Source organism: Pinus tabuliformis, chromosome J (genome assembly GCF_031772625.1).
Source record: "Pinus tabuliformis cultivar Carrire ecotype Pingquan chromosome J, CPIR1, whole genome shotgun sequence".
NCBI lineage: Eukaryota > Viridiplantae > Streptophyta > Pinopsida > Pinales > Pinaceae > Pinus > Pinus tabuliformis.
The window spans coordinates 534265913-534286413 of NC_142295.1; the positions used below are offsets into that span (position 1 = coordinate 534265913).

The window sequence follows — 20501 nt, forward strand, 5'->3', positions numbered from 1 at the left end:
ATATACTATATTTAAGCATTACTTTTTTAAATAGTGAAAAAACTTATTAAAACTAAGTTATCAGACTAATAATAGGTAGCCATTGCTATCTATTAATGTAAGTTGACTTATTACCCTGCAATTTGAAATTTTTATTAGTGGTTTATAAAAATGTAGTTTTATTTCTTACTATCTATTATTGTAAATGGGCTCATTACGCTACAACTTAAAATTATTTATTAATAATTTATTAAAAAATAGACTTTATTTCTTACATTATATAGGAAAAGAATGAACTCTTAACCGAGCAAAGCAAAAACTATTTAAAGCTCCCCGTAGATCTATAAAAAAAATTATTTACTCTTTTCTTCTGTAAAATATACTATTTAAAACTCACTATAAATCTATAAAAAAAATAAATTATTTACCCCTTTTTTTCCTATAAAATGTATTATTTTTTATTTAGTCTTTAAAGGATAGTGATGATATTAGTATGGAACGAAATTCTCGCGAGCAATGAATTAAAAATACCCTAAAAGCTTTCGAATTAAATTTTTCCACCCAACACTATATACAGGTATATAGCTAAGGTATGAAATAAAAGGGAAGGGTCCGAGAGACCGGTGGCTCCTGATCTCGGGGTGGGTTTGGATTGTACGCATGCCGGCGAGCCTGTGGATGGGCGAATCGTGCCATACACTCACTCCGTTTTCATTTCTTCTTTCAGATTTTTCTTCCTCGTGTAATGTAATTGCGACTCAATAAAATTGGACTGAAACTCTGAAATTCAAGGGCCGGCAGGGGATCTGGCCAATTAATTGCGGTTTCTAACGCCGAAACCATATATATTTTGACCCATCGAGTTTCTTTCGAAAGGCAGGTAGAGGCCCATGGCCGCCTCTGGTAAGCGATTTATACCTACTTGCTCTTCACTATTTCACCCTTTTTTTGGCTTCCTACCTCCCTGAATGCTGCTGTTGTTTAAATACATGAATTGATATTCAAGGTCATCTTTTTGTTTTCGCTCTTTTCTCCAGGGTTTTCTTGGATTAATATTTTACAGTGTGTTCTTTGATATAATGGGCGCCCTTCTTAATTTTGTCACTTATTATTCTGATATTCAATTGTGTTTTGAAACAGTTCGAAAATTCGATTTTTGGCTGTTAATGATTTGTGGTTGACACTGGGGTGGACATGCCACTACGTTGGGCTATATTTTATGTTCCTGAAATTTGGGGAAAAGCTAATGATTCGTGGTTGACACTGGGGTGGACATGCTACTACGTTAGGCTATATTTTATGTTCTGAAATTTGGGGAAAAGCAAAAATTTTTGAACAAATTTCAAAGAGTTTTATCCTTAACACCCTAAAATCGAAAGGCGTGACTCCTAAATCCATTTTGTTGATTCACTGAAGCAGATGTCTCTACTATCCGAAATTAGAAGAGCTCGTCAAAAACATAATTGTCAAACCTAGATCGCAGACAGTTGATTGTGGTAGACTACCACCTGTAGTTGTTGATCCAGATAGAGACATGTAAATGCCTAAAACAAAGGTGGACCAAAGAAATTCAAGGTTTTGATTTCGATTTTGAGTTGAAAAGCTAGAGGTTCAATTGTAACTTCATGCTTATTAGGTGCTTACTTTCTTACCGTGGTTTGGGAGGTCCGCGTACAAATTTAAGAATGTATGGATTAATGGGGAATTACCACTAGATGCCCAAATAAGGTCATCGCATTGGAAGCTATGATTTTGAGCAAGTTCCAATGATCTAATGAGTGTAACACAGATAGATAGGTGGCAGAGTCAATTGGGGTTATTTAGGGTGGTGGCGGAATCAATTGGGGTTATTTAGGGTTGGTGGTGGAATGGTTGATCTTCTCCTCTTATATTCACATTCTTGTTATTAACATGTTGGGTTGTGGTTGGGCGGAATGGTTTATCTTCTCCTCTCATATTCAAATTATTAATGGGGAATTACCACTAGATGCCCAAATAAGGTCATCGCATTGGAAGCTATGATTTTGAGCAAGTTCCAATGATCTAATGAGTGTAACATAGATAGATAGGTGGCAGAGTCAATTGGGGTTTTTTAGGGTTTGTGGCGGAATCAATTGGGGTTATTTAGGGTTGGTGGCGGAATGGTTGATCTTCTCCTCTTATATTCACATTCTTGTTATTAACATGTTGGGTTGTGGTTGGGCGGAATGGTTTATCTTCTCCTCTCATATTCAAATTCCTGCTATTAACCTGATGGGCTATAATAACCTGATGAGCTATAATGCGTTGATAAATATTGTTGTAATAACTTCATGCTTATAAATATTGTTTCCTGCTATTAACATGCTGAGCTTAACATGATGAGCTATAATGTGGTGATAAATATTGTTGTAATAACTTCATGCTTATAAATATTGTTGTATTTCTTTTGAGCTTTGCGAACTTATTGTTATAATAACTTCATGCTTATAAATATTGTTGTATTTCTTTCGAGCTTTGCGAACTCTTAAATGAATACCTGTAAGCTGACCTGTTACCAGCAACCTCACTCTATAACACTTCACCCTAGTCTCTATAACACCTCTCTCTAGTCTTCTCTAGTCTTCAGGCTGAGAGAGGGGCTGATTTCTTTCCTCGAAAAAGAAAGATAGTTATCTCTCTGAACGCCGTGGATGGAAAAAATCTATCTAATATGCCAACTAGTAAAGTGGAAAAAGAAGTTAAAAAATATAAATGTAGTTCTAACATAGGTTCAACCAAAATGGTTCTATTCATGCGATTTGGCAGGGATTAGATAAATCTAGCCCTAATTAGTAGACCAGCATAATTCTCAATACCTTCTTCACACTAACTATTCTTTTAACAGGAAGTTTTCCAATTGAGACTGGCTTTCTACACCAACCAACTCCTAACCACGTTTTCTTAGAGATTGGTTTCTTATTTTCCTTCCAAGTTGCATCGGTTTTTGAATTTCAAGGGTATATTCTTATTTCTCAGTTTTGACCATTTTCTATCTTGCTCCCGTTTCCTCCTACTCTTGCTTATGGTCAAATTCCAATATCGAACCCTTTTTATTCCCATATTCTTCGAAAACTATTGTATTTACCTCCTATTCAAGTTGGGTTTTCTCGTAATCTTTTCCACATACCCTTGCTTATGGTCAAATTCCAGCATGGAACCCTTTTATTCCCATCTTCTTTGAAAACTATGGTATCTTCCTCCTTTTCATGTGGGGTCTTCCCAGAATCTTTCTCTTTCTGTCTTGCCGTCTGCTTTTGGTTCTAGCTTCATGTCTGTTTCTAATGTTTATTTTTCTTTCTTCAACTTGGGCTTCGTCTTTTGCTTGAATATCGACCAGGATTCTAGAAAGATCATTCTATGTCGAGCTCAGGTTGATTAACTTTGTCAGATTTTCCAATTGTTTTCCATTCAGTGATTGTGGACTCTCTATCCTTCATTTTTGGGCATGAGGTTACTAGATGTTAGGCTTGTTGCACACCCTTCACTTAAAATATTTTTTTTTATCGACAGTCTCTTTCTAGATATGATATGTAAAATCACGGAACACTGAGGTGTACAAGCATTTCTCCTTTCGTAGGTCTAAATATATATTATACATAGAACCTACCGTACTTGCATGCTCTGTTTTCTTGGTTACCTGTAATGCTGAGAAAAAATTCGTAGAAAGTTTTCCATGAACTTTAATGCAGGATAATGTCAAAATTCTCGGGGTTCCCGTAGAAGTTTCTACCAAATTAGGACGGTCTAAGGAGAATTGATCTTGGGATAAAAATCAAACCTCCAAATTCTCATAAAGAACCCTGGCTCGAAACATGGGTTCTCACCTCAAAAACAATATCTCTATTTATTTGGTCAGAGAAAGTCATAGCGAAATATCCTTTAGAAAGGAGAGTTTCCTCAACTGAACCTTGTAGATTTTTGCTTTTAGCAGTCCAACATGGAATGGTCTACTGTCTGATATGTTTTCCAATTACCCATAAACTGCAAATCAAGTTGTTGTATTTTAGCAGAAAAAAATATTTTTGTATTAACAGCCTCCAAGATGAGGTAAAATTTTATGGTGTACAAAACAGAGAGGGCCCGGGTTTCAGGCCTCTCCTTTTTAAACATTGTCTCGAGCCCCCATAAGGTAGTCAAGGTAGTCTTGCTTATGGTTATATTCAAAGCTTACATACATTGTTCATAGAACATTTATTGAAAAATTAACCCTGACGGACTCCTTCCCAGCCGAACAGTCAGAGATTTATCCAGAGCTTCTTTCCTTCGGCCTCGGATGCTAGGAGTATCCCTTGCTCCTACATCCCCCAGTATTGTGCAGCCAGACACCTCGTTGGATCCAGAGGACTCTGATAGCGAGCCAGTGCCACTGTTGCCCCCCTCGGTGTCGGTTATCAGAGTCGGGCATTCTTGTCATCATCGACCTCCAGTCCTGTACTTATTCACTTAGTCTTCTATATCATTGGGGACCTTTGATCTGGTTATATACATGTTTTTGAGACTATACTATTGTTGTATACTTTACTTCATTTTATCCTAGTTTTAGCTTTGGCATTTTCTAGTAGTTGCATTTGTACTCCCACATTGTACTTGTACTGGATGTATCCTTCAGTCCCATTGACCTACAATTTTGTGGTTATTCGTTGGGCATTAATAAAATTATCTTATCTTATCTCTAAGAAGCTGAACATCCAAAAACATAGCTGAAGCTGGAATCCTTTACCATTCAAAAACATTCAAGAACGATTCTTTACCATCCTTGGCAATTTTGATTGCCAATCATCTTCCTTAGTCAAAGCCTAAAGGCTCCGGAAGCCAGATTTACATATGCAACTCTTGGTCCTGGGTGGTCAAATATGCTAGGAGGCCCAGTCAGCTTATTTTCCAAATGCCTGATGTGGATGAGAGTTGCATCAGAGTTCTTAAGGGTGTCTTGAACCCAGCTAAGCTGACCTCCGAATTCCTATCAGATGTTTTGAACTCTTCTTTTCAGCTGATCAATGCTGATTTCGAGTCACCTTCCAGAATCTAAAGCAATCTTGCTGGCCTTTAAGGGGAAAGTAAGCATAATTGCATTGGTAAGGTCTGTCCTTTCTGCTTAGTTCTTTGTTCCATTGCCTATTTTGTGAGTGAAATAGCCATCAATCTGCCTTTGATGGTCTCTGATCACATCTCCTGCTCCAGCTTTTCCAGGATTGTCTTTGGCTGCCCTATCAAAATTAATTTGATCCTGTTGATGGGAGTCCAAGCCTTCTGAGGTCATATTAAATCCTTGTTGTATGTCCTTTAATGGAAACAAATCAACAAATCAACTTGTTCTTACATGGTTGGAAGGTTCTCTACAAGAGGCTTTGGGTCCGGTTCCAAGTTGATTGCAGGTTTATACTCTCCCTGGTTAAAACATCCTGTTTTCTTTTTGGGAATAGGGTAAGTTTTGCTATACCCTTTTTCATGTAACTTGTTTGACAAGTTTTCAGATCCTCTGTGGCAGAAGAGCATTTCAAAGTGGGACAGGGCGTCTGCTCTTTCAATGAACAAAGTTATCACAGGACCCTATCTGAGAAGGATTGATATTTCAGAACCAAAGTTTTCCTTAGAACGGTTGATAATGACCTTACTGGGTTGATTGGAACCTTACCTGCCTGAGTTCAAGTGCTTTCAATCAGGACCGAATAAGGTTGCTGGCACAGGACCCAAATGAGGTTCAGGACCTCACCTTATTTAAATGGGTTGACCGGGACCATCTCTCCAATCCAAGCAACCTGCCATGAGATCACAACTGCAGAGAAGTGTTCTAAAGTCTTGCAACCACTCAGCAAATGATAACTGACCTTAGGAACAGTTGCAGGCCTCTTTGTGCATCTACAGAAAGGATTTGAACTAGCTTGGAAGCTGCCATGAGAAACCCTAGCCCCAACTACTTTACTGTCAATTATCCTGATCATTTTATCATAGAAAAGTATAATCGCAAAGATTGTACTATATGGACAATATTCATGAAGAGCTTAACCAAATTACAAGGTCCTATTGATCAAATTGGTGTAAAGGGACATTAAAGTTATTCTTACATTTGTGGTGCTGACTTCAATAGGAGTTTCACTCATATAGTCATGGAATTCATTCATAATTTAAGTTCCAAGCATCAAAGAATTGCTTTTAATCCTTGGATTTCTCTTTCAATCCATTGGAATTTTCTCATGCACACATGACACAGCTTCTGGTGCAAATTGCAGACTATATATATAGCCCTTTTGGAGTTATGGCACAATGGAGGCTACAGAGTCTGTCTTGGAAACCGATAATGTAGATCGAGTTGAATACGTGTTCAGCTTTGGAGCTTTACATCCTTTGTCTTTTGAACTGCTTAGCCCCTGGATTAAAGATTTTTTGTTCATGCCGCATTAGCTGAAATGCTCCACAATTTATTTCTTTATCCTTAGCCTTTCGTGTTTGTAAATCTGTTACTACTACTAGAAGTGAATTTGAATTCTGTGATGAAAGCTATGTCACAAGGTTCGTCGAACTTCAACTTTGAGGTTTGAAATTTGGCAAACCTAAAAAAATTTATGAGGTTCGGCGAACCTCATCGAACCTCATCGAACCTCATGGCCATTGAGCAAATTCATAGCTCAAGCTCATGACCTCATCTCGCAAGTCAAGCTAGTAATCTATCCTTGCAATTTCCAAGTTTATGATAATATTTTATTTTTATTGGCATTGATTTCTTACTATTTTATCCTATATTTCATTTTAAAATTTATATATTTATATATAAAGAAAATGTATATAGATGAACCTAATGGCGAACCTCATCGGAGCTTCATCAAAAAATTCAAACTCGAACCGAACCAAATCATTGCCGAAACCCAAACTGGAACCGAACCAAATCATTGCCGACGGTCCGAACCCAAACTCGAACCGAACCAAATCATTGCCGACGGCCCGAACCCAAACTCGAACCCGAAATATAGACAAAGATTCAATTTTTTAGAATTTAGAAATTAAAAACATTTTGAAATTTACATGATTATTATACAAGTTCAATCATACAACTTTTGCTCTTTAGCATGTTGCCTTGCTAAAACAATGTTTTTTTCAGCAGTTGAAGCTACTATTGCAGGCCCACTTCTGGCAAATGGAGCACTAGCAGACCCTGAAGGAAATAAATGATGGAGGGGGACAACATCAGTGGGGGCATTCCTCCCTTTCCTTTAACTTTTTCCAGCTGCCCTTGATGATTGAGCCATGATTTCTGTGAAATGAAGAAGACAATGGAATGCTGTACGAAAAAAAATGAAGATTGGTGGACAAATCCACTTGCACAGCACTTGGAATCCCTTCTAACACTACACAATAACCCTCAGCTGCACTCCAAAATGTCTGACACCTCCAACCTGTTGAGTGAAATGAGCTCAAATGAAAGGGAAAACATGTTTTTATGGGATGCAGGCCTCTTTTACGGGGGACATGGTGAGGGCATGTGTCAGACATGTGTTTGGCAGGTGCTCTGTGAATAGGACACATGCAAACATGTGTTGGACATGTGTCCTCACATATTGGTGTTTGACATAGGATACAGGACATGGCCCTGTTTGGAGGTGTCTTCTTACTTAGCTTCAAATCAATGAGGCATGTTCTTAGCTTGTTATTCAAAGATCTGGTTGTCATATTGGTAGAATTTAGAATAGTAGAGTGCATTGTATTCAATCCTATATTATTATTATTTTTTGTGTGTAAATGTCTTTATCTGGAATCTTTTGACACTTTCCAGGCATAAAAAATGTTTTACTTTCAGTGTTTGAATTCCATATTTATTTTATTTCTTCCCTAGGTGATTATAGTCCATGAAGAATGATTTATTGTCTTAAATCGGTTTGTTTCAAGGAGGACCCTTGATGAGCTGGTCCTTGTAAAGAGTGGGACAAGTCTTTCTTCAAGACTAGTGGTTTTTAACTGGGCTCAAGATCACCCTGTTAAGATGTGCTATATAGAAATAGGTGTTGATAGTATTATATTCAAGCCATGTGTTACAGAAATAGGTGTTAAACATTGTAATATAGAAGTCTTGCTGGTTACTAGGATTCTTTCTGTTTAGGTCTTAATCTATGTGATATACTGTCCATGGCATGCTAGAACTTGTGCCAACAAAGTTGGGGAAGACGTACAGGCCAATCTTAGTTTCCCAGCTCAGAGTAATTTCCTGTAAATGAGATATTGGCATACCAAATCAGTGCAGCTTCTTCCACTGAGTTAAAGCACTTATCAAGAACAATATTTTTTAAAATTTATCTTGAATAGAAAATCTTCAAAGGCCATCTAAATCAATGGGAAGTTTAGGATTATTATTGTGAGTTATTTATTTGTGGAAGTTGGCCCTCACTTATCTTTTCTTTTGGGTTTATAAAATAAACAGGTAGTGTTCCTCCACCTAAGCCTTGGAAATGTGTTGGAAGTTCATCTGGGCCTTTTCCATTTAGGACTCCTTCAACTGGATCCACAAGTACTGTGGTGGAGTCATCTGGAGTAGCAAAAACAGGAGAGAGTACTGATACTGAACGAAATGTGCCACTTGCTAACAGAAGCACTATTGGTAGACCTATGCCAATAAGACCGTGGGAGCAGGGTAGCTATGGAAGTAACTATGGAGGTAAATGTGTTGCAGTATATCCTGTTTAACTAATGTAGCCCAGATTCTTTTGAGTTTTATCTTGATTATTTAAAACTTAATCATTAAGATTATTATTCATGATCAGTACGCACTATTGTTACATCTTGCTTGTTAAATTGTAATTGTGTTATTAAGAAGTTCTGCACCTGACAACCTTTTCTTTTGCTAAATTCAGGCTATGGTTCTATGACAAACTATAATTCAGGCTATGGTTCCATGACAAATTACAATTCAGGCTATGGTTCTGGCCTTTATGGATCCAACAACTTATATGGGGGAATGGGAGGAGGATATGGGGCGATGTCAGGATCATATGGTGTTGGTCTTTATGGCAACAATATGTACAGAGGAGGATATGGTGGATCAAATATGTTTGGTGGAATGTATAATAACGGGATGGGGGGACCAATGGGTGGATATGGCATGGGACCTGGAGGTCCTTATGACAATGGAAATGGTAATCCAAATGATCCATTTGGTGACCTCTTTCACCCCCAAACTTTTGGCAGTCTATGCTTCGTGTGGTGAGTGTATTCTTGCTTTATTTTCTTATGTCTTCTTTTTCTTGTGTTTCAACATAATAAAGTACAACTTATTGCTGATCTTGAAATGAGTGAAAAGATGCACTGAGTGGATGATTGAGATTGTACAGTTGAATATCTTTCCTCAAATTACTTATTATGCGTGACCTCACACTTCTTTTTCTTTTTTGATCTTTGTGCATGTTCCTGATACATGTGTGCACACATAATTTGGCATTACCTTACATTTTGGACCATGAATGGGGGTTGTTGGGAGGTTTCATTTTGCTAGTTGAGGGCCGCAGTAGCTCCTTTAGTTATTATCATAACATGTTGTGCTAAAACCATTTTGATCATGAATTATTTTAAAAGTTTCCATTTCTTTCTCCAGGGATTAGATTTCCCTTCTCTTTTGGAGTTGGATGGAACTAAAGAAGTAAAGCAGTGACTTGTTTGGAACATTTCATTGTTTGGAAAAGATGGATGCTTAAAAGTTTGGATATTTCTCCAGACCATAGTTGCATCGGTAGTTTTGTACCTGCAGCCATACCTGTACTTGTTATACCCATATGATCTTGTTGTACCCGAATCATGATGAACTCCTCCTTTAGAAAGGAAAGGTGCCATTTCTTTGCACCCATAGCTTAAAATATCTTCATCGTTTGTTGTCCCTGCAGCTGGACCCAGCTACACACATGGTTTATATGATTAATCTATTAAATGCTAATTATGGTCTCTTGTCTTTAAAAGAATGCACACTTAAATGTATTTAGTAAATGCCTCATTATTGGGATTATTATGGCAATGTACATAGTGACAAAATGCATGTTGCTGGATTGTATAACACATTCACTTTAACTGAACTTGAGAAGGATGCAAAGCTTCCTTGAATAGTATGAAGGTTTTGACATGGGATGAACATCACAATTTTATGCATTTTGACCTTTCTAACTTGTCTTAAATATTTTGAAAGAACAGATGCATGGTTTTGTGACATTTTTTGGTCGAATTTCCATCCTTGTTGATCAAAACACTCAAGCATTCCATTTTTATTATGACTGCCCTTCTCCAGGTAAAACTTGCACATAACCATGTTCATTTTCACAGATTTCATCTGTTTCTCACTGTATGTATCAATCTGACCATTGGTTTCTGGTTTCTTTTTTTATTCTACTGTGCTCTAGAGTTGTTTGACCAAACTGGTGTATTGTACAGGGAACTTGCTCGTTTTGTGCTGAGGTTACTTGGCATTCAGACAAAACCAAGGGGCCCATCCAGGTCTGGACCTAAAGCAATAGCTGGTCAAGGCCCTGAAAACTACGATATTGAAGAACCTAAAGAGGCAGCTGGTTGGCTGGGAAAATGTTTGAGAAGGTTAAGGTGGAAGGATGTAGTAATCAATTGTAGGTTCTTCTTCATGCAGATTTACAAATATCCTCTCTGAACAATATGAGATCTGCATTTTCTTGCCTTTTCAGTGGCTTTCATGCTTCTTGTATGAGTGTGTTCTAGAATGCATTGTGCAAGGAGTTGTAATTAAGTAGTACTAGTAACTGAATTTGGGCGACTGCCATTATGCACATGGGTTGTGTAGTAGATTCAGTTTTCAAGTGAAAGTGTTTTATTATGGCATCTTGCATTATGAGTGCACTATATTCTTTAAATGATAAGTAATTGGACTGTAGCTTATGAAGCTTAGATGTAGAGAAGTAGGAGGAATTCGGCTGATTTGTTCAGGTGATAAGTGATTAGTGCAATTTTCATCCTGCTGATATTGCAAGTACAAATTCTTCCTTGAGACTTGGATTACAAGGTTCTCCATTGTCAGGGGTATGTATTATGATTGTTCCATTTGGCAAAAGAAATGCTTTTCCTTTGTCCTTTTTACATATTAATAATATCGTTCTGGTCGAATTTTTCTAGATATGTAGCCGTATTTGCAAAATAGAGGTGAAAGGTGAAAGATTTTGCATAATTCCAATGATACGCCCTAGTGGATCAAGTCGAACTTATCGGTTAAATGAGTCAGCTTGGTTTTATTTTTTGTTTGCTTTTATATCTTTCTTATGCTTGTTTTGCGTTTTGCGAGAGATGAACAAAGTCTATAATTTGAGAAAATAGAAAGGGATAGGCCTTACCTATCAGGACTTTTCTGGCAGTTGATTGGTTACATAAGAGATCACTTGCCTTGTAAAATGGATATAAATTGTTTAGTTGATATCAAAATTGAAAATGGTTTTCTTGTGATGTTATTTTATTTTTATTTTTCTCACCAATATGACTTTTAAACTAGAACTAGCTTAAATATTGAAGGTCTAGATTCTTTCCATACCAGAGTAGAGAGCAAGATTTAGAAAATCAATCTGAAATGCAAATTCCAAGTGATGAAATGCTTGAGGTTAGAAGAGACTTAATAAGTTGGGAAGCTTCGAATAGATGTTTTTATAATGCTATGCTTTTTGGCCTGTTTAGTTTCAAACCTTGATACCTTGGTAATCATTTTTTGTTGTCGCCTGTTAACTTTTCTTTTGATCACCATTTGTTGAGCATACTTACGGTGGGTGGGTTGAATAATGAATTGGGAAACATCAAAAGATTGTTTGATGCAACAACAAATCTTCGACCCAGTGGCAACAAAAACATTGACCTAGTAGAAGCATCACTTTGACCTAGAAGCAACAACAAAATTTCAACCAAGATGCAGCAGTAGAAACTCGACCTTGATGCAACACTTCAACCTTCTAGTAAATAGCCCAATGAATCCACACGTGTGAGAGAGACCCCAGAAACTTCAATTACCTTCTCTAGCAAATCTCTTATTTCTTTTGCAATTTCGTATTCTTCTGCCTCCTCTTGAATATCGAACTTTTGTGTGTGATTTCCAAATGAATCAAACTGCATTGTATATATAGCCTATTTTGGTGTTTAAATTACTTTCATGTAGGTTGACTTGATCAGGTGAGGGCCAACTTGGTGTGGATGTGACAAATTACATATTTTACTCGATAATAATTCTTTTTACATGATTCAAAAGCCCAAAGGTTTCATTAAATGGACAACGACTTTAACGATTTAATATAAAGCCTAGAAGTTCTTAATGAGGGCTTTGACCTAAAACATGATAATCCAAACATGAAACCCATGCTTTAATAAGTCATAATAATAATAATAATAATAAAAGTTTGTTTTTTTTCTTTTTCTTTTGATAAATACATTTCATTATGTCTTCAATACAATTTATGAAGACCGAGCCTAGTTACATGCTTCAACACTTCCTCTTAACTAAAGAGGTATTCATACATACAAAAACAAGTACATGGAAGATCTCAAAACACATGAACCATGAAGAGTTTAAGCACACACGGTGCCATGAACTAGATTTTTGACCAGACCAATCTATCCAGGTGGGACTAAGATGGACTAAAACTTTCAGCGACTCTAGGTACCATCAGACTTGCTAACCATCAACCTAGGGAACTAGGTGCGTAATGCAAGGTCAAAGCTCTATGACCAACACGGCCTTTCCTACTTTGGGAACTAGACATCAACACACAAGCTGGCCAGAGGTTCTGCCAGGCATAAACAATGCCTCAACACATCAAATCTCTTCTGAACAAACATATTGGTACCATTGAGCATGCTGTCAAAACTTTGAGAGATTTACCTGAACAATCACAACCCCAATCAGTAACAAACTTTCAAGTGCACAAGTAAACACAAACTTTCGAGGTTTTCAATCATCTTGATGTTGCTTCACAATTTATCATAGTAGGACTTAGAAGCTTCCCAAACAAATATTAACAAAGTTTCCTCAATCATACAACTTCTTTTCCTACTTCACATGCAACAACATATTCTACAACTTGATCCCGCTTTCTTTCTTTCAGCAATATCTCAATATGCATTTTCCAATTTCTTCTAAATATCCATCATGACTATAATATGCGTTTCCTCTCAACTTGGGAGATATACCTTTTCTTTTATCCAGGCTCCCTCTTAACTTAGGGAGATTAACTACTTTCTATAACATTGGAGAATCGTTTATGGCTTCCATCCTTCTTATAAGGGTATTTTGATCATCATCATTCATATAACTTCCTTCATCATGCTTATCAATCAAATCAATTTTACTTACGAATATCTTCAACATCTTGAAGATTATGTCCCTGCAAAACTTAAACAACAAGTACAAACATAGTCACTGATCAAACGAGAAAATTACCTAATACTTGTTTTTTTGAGGTTGCAAAAAATCATCCAATTTTGAAAATTAGTGATTCAAAATACACATTTTTTTGGAGCATATTTTTGACACTTTAGATTTTCTTATGTATTAAGTATGAACATTTTTTTAAAAACATTAGTGATTTTCATCTTGATTTTGAAAAGTGTTGATACAACATCAATACATTTTTTTAAAGAGTTTATTTTTGACATTTTAATTTTTTTTGTATTAGGTATGAACATTTTTTTTAAAATGTTAGTGATTTTCATCTTGATTTTGAAAAATGTTGATGCAGCGTCAACTTTTTTGTTTAGAGGATTTATTTTTTACACTTTAAATTTTCTAATGTATTTAGTGTGGATATTTTTTTTGATTTTGAAAAGTGTTGATGCAACATCAATACATTTTTTTAAAGGGTCTATTTTTGACATTTTAATTTTTTTTGTATTAGGTATGAACATTTTTTTTAAAATGTTAGTGATTTTCATCTTGATTTTGAAAAATGTTGATGCAGTGTCAACCTTTTTGTTTAAAGGATTTATTTTTTACACTTTAAATTTTCTAATGTATTTAGTGTGGATATATATTTTTTTAAATATTAGTGATTTTCATGTTGGTAATAAAACATAAAAAATAACTCAAATAATAAAAAAACATATATAAAAAAATATAAAAAAAACATATAATTTAAAGAAAAAAATTGAAAAAAAAAAAAAAAAACACATCTATAACGTTTTTTTAAGCTAAAAAAGTAAAATACAACCAAATAATAATAATAATAATAATAATAAAATGAAAAAAATGAAATATTTAAATTAAAAAAAGTTAAATTAAAACACCGAAAAAAATAAAAATATTTAAATTAAAAAGAATCAAATCAAAACCAAACAGTGAAAATTAAACAATTTATTTATTTTTTTAAATCTCGCCACCCCTAAGCAGAGTTCGGTTGTGGCCACAGAGGCGCGCTGCACACAGTCGTCGGGAATTGGCTTGCCAGCCCCTGGGCGGGGTTGCACACAGCGGCCTCCCCTGTAGGTCGCAGGCGCGGGTGTGGAGACAGGTTGCATGCCGCTGCCTCCCCTGTAGGCCGCGGGCGCGGGTGTGGAGACGGGTTGCACGCAGCCGCCTCCCCGGTAGGCCCCGGGCGTGGGCGGGGAAGCGGATGCGTGCAACCTTCCTCCCTGCTTGCGCCCGTGACCAACATCGCCAAGGGGTGGCAATTTTTTTTTAAAACTCTCTTTTTTTAATTGTTTTATTTTGATTTTTTTTAATTTAATTTTTGTTTTTTGTTTTGTTTTGTTAAATTATGTATATTTTTTTGTCTAATTTTTTTATATTTATAAGTTAATTATATTTTATATTTTACATTTTATAAGTGTTTTGGTCCTTTTTTAAATATTTGATTTTTTTGTCATGTTTTTTTTGTTATTATTTAAAAAAGAAAATTTTTAAATATTTTAATTTTAATTTTAATTTTAATTTTATTTATTTATTTATTTTTTTGTTGTATTTTGTATTTTTTTTGTGTGTTTATTTTTATTGTTTTTATTTTTTTAAAATATTTGAATTTTTGTTTTCTTTTGTATTTTTTTTTTTTTTTTTTTGTTCAATATTTGAATTTTTGTATTCTTTTGTATTTCTCATTTTTATTTATTTATATATATTTTTTATAGGGTCCTTGTCGATGCTCGTCTAGAAACTCAATTTCATCGTGTGCAATTTGATAGTTGATTTTAAAATTTTCGTTATAATGAATCAAGTCTGCCCTCACAATGTATTAATTTCATGGTTGGTTTTTAAGTTTTCATTACAAAGGTCGAGTTCACTTACGCCACATGTCAATTTGATGGTTGATTTTTAAATTTTTGTTGCAATGTATTAAATTGTCTTAGGTTAAGATTTTAAAATTGCTATATATTTAGCATTTAAAGAATAAATTAGTCTTGAGTGTTCATTTTTAAAGTTTTTTGTGATAAATTTTTTCCATAATGTCATGCGTGAAATATTTTGAAAACTTAGAATTTTTGTAGTCATAATCTTTGGTTTTAATTACATGGTTGAAAAATTGTTAAGATTTTAATGTTTTTCTAAGTCATGATATTTTATCTTTAATGCTATGGTTGAAAACAATTACAATTTCAGGGTTTTTAGAGTCAGGATATTTTATTTTTAACAATGTGGATGGAAATTGTTGGAATTCTCAGGATTTGAGACATGATATTTTATCTTTAACATCATGTTCGAGAATTGTTGGAATTTTATAGTTTTTCAAAGTCCAGATATTTTATCTTTCCATTGTTAAAAAAAGTCAAAATTGTAACCCGATTTTTTTTTGTTATTCCAAAATCAACACTTATTTTTTAAGGGTGTTTTTCCATCCATTTTGCAAAAAAAAAGAAGATTTTACTTCCATTTAAAAAAAATGTTGAAAATTATGCTAAAAAACATCGATCTGGCATACACAATTTTCATTTTTGAGTTGTTTTTTCATGTTTTTTAGGGGTTTTTGGGCTAGAGTACCTGTTTTAAGTAATAGTTTCCATTTGATCGGTAACTATGTTTCCACCAAAATACATATATAGAAGCATGAATTTAACTATATTAGAATCACGGAAGCACCAAATACCTAAACTTAGTTAGGTTCATAATCAACAAGAGACACATGCTTTGAAACTAAAACTTCTTGCTCGAGTTATGAACCATAATTCACATTAGTAACTCAATCAAGATATTAGTCTCATTATTTCTAGGGTCTCAATATTTCTATCAGATATATGACAAACTCTTCTATGACGTATTGCAAACCCTAGAAGCAATTCAAACAAATATAGTTCTATAATGAATCCAACAACTTTAGAATTCATATGTTAGACTTCTACTAGGATTTAATGCAAACCATAGATTCCATCTTTGAGACACTCAACCATTGATGTCATAAAAAAACCAAACACAACACAATCTAAGGTTTCAATGATATGACCAACTTCTACTAGGGTTTGTATAAATCTTATATTTTATATACTATGACCATCAACAATTAGTTTAACACATATTTAGGATTTCATAATCATGCACAAGCATATCAATATCCATTAGGTAAGCCCAAGACACAAATATCAATACATTTAAAGTAAGAGATATAACAATCTTGAATAGGCTAGGGTTTATATCAAACAAACAAACATACACTTAGGGTTTCATTCTTAGGAGCTTACTTTCGATATATAAGGGTTTTGTTCATAAACTCTAATTTACCAAAACTTCAAGGTCTAGGAATGCATTACCATCCAACCCTAAAAGACTAGGGTTTCCGTAACAATACTAAAATTCCAAACTTGACATTACCATCAAAACTTCAAACATCAAAAGAATAGAATTTTCTAGATTTCATTAGTAACCCTAAGTAGACTAAGATTTTTCCCATTAGTATTGACATACCCTTAGGTTAGGGTTTTACATAGAACCTTTTAGGGTTCCACAAACATGATGATTTTAATGAAGGTAGATTCAATCTAATGATTAATCACCCAGATAAGAATCTCTATGATTCAAAGTTCTTAGACATAACACTAGCTAGTAATGTAAAGCAAATTTATTAGAATGAATGAATATACCTTTATCATGGAGCTTTATACCAACGATAATTTTTTTTTTTATTCGGGGGGGAGCTTTGGTTCTAGGGTTTAACTAAGCAAGTGACAGAGGGAAACAAGCACCCATGGAGACACAGGGAGGAGGGAGCTCCACTCCCTCCTACAGTAATATGGTTGCAAACAGAGGAAGAGGGGGGGAAAGAACAAACCTCCACAACCCTTGGAGGTCAAGGAAAAAAACACCGAAACTCAGAAGGCGGAAGGCAGCAAAACCCATGCAGATCAAGGGGCCCATGAAGAAGACTGTCAGGAGGAGAAAGAGGAAGACAGAGGTCAGGGATCAGAGAACAGAGCTAAGATGGGGCCCTGTAAACCCAAGACCGTAGCTAAACCTTGGGTTATTCTGAATGATCCAGCTCTGCAAGCACACAAGGATCACATGGCAAACTATGCCATCATATGCAAATTTATGGGAATCTGGCCATCAGAGAAAGCGTTGTACACCTGGATAAAATACAACTGGAAACCAAAGGGGGAGTTAAATATACATCTTGGATCCAAAGGTTTTTTTACTGTGGTGTTTACGAACATGGAAGACAAAGACAAGATCTTTGAAGGAGGGCCATACTTCTTTGCAGCTGCTGGTCTCTATATGCGGCCATGGACGATGAACTTTGTGCCAGAACGAGAAACCTTCACTTCGGTACTGGTATGGATTCGACTATACTCCTTACCTTTAGATTACTGGATGCCAGAGTCTTTAAAAGCTATAGGCAATAAATTAGGTCATTTCTTAAAAATTTTAGAGGCAACTCTACGGGGAAAATATACATCCTATGCCTGAATATGTGTGGAGATGGACCTATCAGGAGCCCTTCCAAATGAGGTCATTCTAGAAGTTTATGACGAGGAATGGGTTCAAACAGTTGACTATGAACATATCCCGTTCAGATGTCACAAATGTCATGAGCATGGGCATCTATCCAGAGATTGTCCTCTTAATAGAAGGGAGGAAAACCTAAATACCAACAAAGGGAAAGACCAGACAGGTTTCACCAAAGTAGGAGGAAAAGGAAAAGGAGGGGGAAGGAAGACACAAAAGAACCCTATGGTGAATGATAAAACAAAAAGTTACAACAGTTTTGAGATCTTAGGAGAAAAGGAAGCAGAAGGAGGGGATCAAGAGAGCACAGAGAATCAGACAGCAAGGGGGAAAGAAAAAGAGACCAGCATGGAGTTCACTAAGGAACAGAATGAACACACGATGGACCCTTTGAGTACCATGGAAATAGAAAAAGACCAAGAAATGACTCAAAGTGAAAGTGGTACAGAGGATCAAGACTTACAGGAGATCCTGGAAAGGGAGAACCTAGAGCTGGAAAAGTTTCTAGAACAGGGAGGAAACCTGGGAATAAACTCCATCCCTCAGGAGGATGTGGACAAGGTGCAAAAGATATTCCTTAACAAGTCACACCAAACAACTGCAGGAGTCAAAAGAGGACATGACAACCAGGAAAACAAAGGGACTTCCTCAATAGGATTAATAACAGGGAAACTAACAAAGTATCAAGGCAAGAGGAGGGGAAGAAAAAGACAGAAAGAATTACTACTGGAGTGTGGCAAACTCATGATTAACTCAGGAAGGATGAAATACCTTTCTAGTTACTCCTTTAAAACCCCTCCTCAATGAAAATCACAACCTGGAACATTAGAGGACTAGGAGCAGAAGAAAACAGAGGAATCTAGGAAAAAGAATCAGAGAGGAAAAACCTGACATAGTATTCATACAGGAAACAAAATGCTTAGTGGAGATGATCTGCGAAAAACATAGCAAATGGGTAAATAGATATGAATATCTTGAAGTTAAGGCAAATAAATCTGCTGGTGGCATTCTCACTCTATGGGATCCACAGAAATTTGGTGTGATTGATGCGGAGGCATCCAGACATCATCTTTCTCTGATTTTCCAACCGATGGGTGACAGACAATGTTACATGATCACCAATGTCTATGGTCCGCAGCCAATGGAGAACAAACTTCGACTCCTCACAACACTGGAGGATATGAAGAAGAGATACCCAACTCTACCCTGGATTCTCGGAGGTGATTTTAACAGAACAAAATCACTCATGGAGAAAAAAGGAGGAATTAGAATACTTGGTAGAGACTTAGTTGCCTTCTAGAACTTCATCACCAATATGAAATTGGTCGATATGGAAACAAGCAATGGAATCTTCACTTGGAATAACAAAAGAGGAGGCCCTACCCAAGTGGCCTCAAAATTGGACAGATTTATGGTTTAAGAGGAACTTCTTCTCAGGGGAAGCAACATTACTGCACTAATTCTACCTTTTGGGGGTTCAGATCATTGGCTTGTCCAATTGGAATCTTCCCTTTTTGGCAAACCAAGGAACACCCCCTTCAGGTTTGAGAACGCTTGGCTCACGCATTCAGATTTCCTCACAAACATTGAAAAATGGTGGAAGGAAGAGTTTCACCTTCAAGGTACAAAGATGTTCCTTCTACACTGCAGGCTCAAACACATTAAAGGCAGACTCAAAGGGTGGAATAAAAAGGAATTTGGTAACATCTTCAAAGCTAAAGGAGACGTGGAAAAGAAACTAAAGGAAATAAATCAGATTCTTATCACAGAAGGCTATATAGATGAAATGAAAGAGATGGCAGAGTCACTCCAGTAGGAGTGGGACAACAGATGTCTTCAAGAGGAAATATTCCGGAGATAGAAATCCAGAGTTCAATGGATTAAAGAAGGGGAGAAAAACACCAAATTCTTTCACAGATCCACCATAGCTCACAGAAACAATAATAGAATTATGAAACTTACAGATCAACATGGAATAGAGAGAAAAACTCATGAAGAGATGGAGAAGGTTCTATTCCAGCATTTTCAGAAAATCGCTGAGGAAACCTCAGAAGACAGATACCAATTTACAAAAATATTTACTCAGTACATCGCTAAACTGGTTACCGGAGAAGATAATTTCAATCTCAATAGACTAGTAACAGAGGAAGAAATTGAGGAAGCTGTGAAAGAGATGCAAAATGGGAAAGCACCAGGCTGGAATGGCTTTAATGTGGACTTTTTCAAAGCTTGTTGGAGGATAGTGAAATAAGACATCCTGGAGGTAGTGGAAGACTCTCGGAGATTTAAGAAAGTCTTAAAGGCGCTCAATGAATCTTTCATAGCCTTAATCCCCAAACAGGAAAAGGCCACCTCTCCAGACAGATTTAGACCTATAGCATTATGTAATGTGATATACAAAATTATATCCAAAGTCATTGCCTTCCATCTCAAACCTCTCCTCCCAACCCTAGTGTCAGAGGAGCAAACGGGCTATGTGGAAGGAAGACAAATTCTAGATAATATAATTCAAGCACATGAAATGGTTCATTCACTCATTACCAACAAATAGGCAGGAATGATAATGCAGCTGGACATAGCAAATGCCTATGAAAAACTTAGCTGGTCGTAC

General features: G+C 36.0%; 1 pseudogene across 1 annotated transcript; it reads left to right on the forward strand.

The window, feature by feature from the left end:
• The first annotated feature begins 506 nt into the window (after window positions 1–506).
• Window positions 507–10565, forward strand: LOC149228120 (peroxisomal membrane protein 13-like; annotated as a pseudogene). Its single transcript, XR_016247842.1, has 5 exons — window positions 507–882; window positions 8411–8644; window positions 8841–9189; window positions 10165–10258; window positions 10373–10565. The product of XR_016247842.1 is annotated as a peroxisomal membrane protein 13-like (transcript).
• Window positions 10566–20501: the final 9936 nt, after the last annotated feature.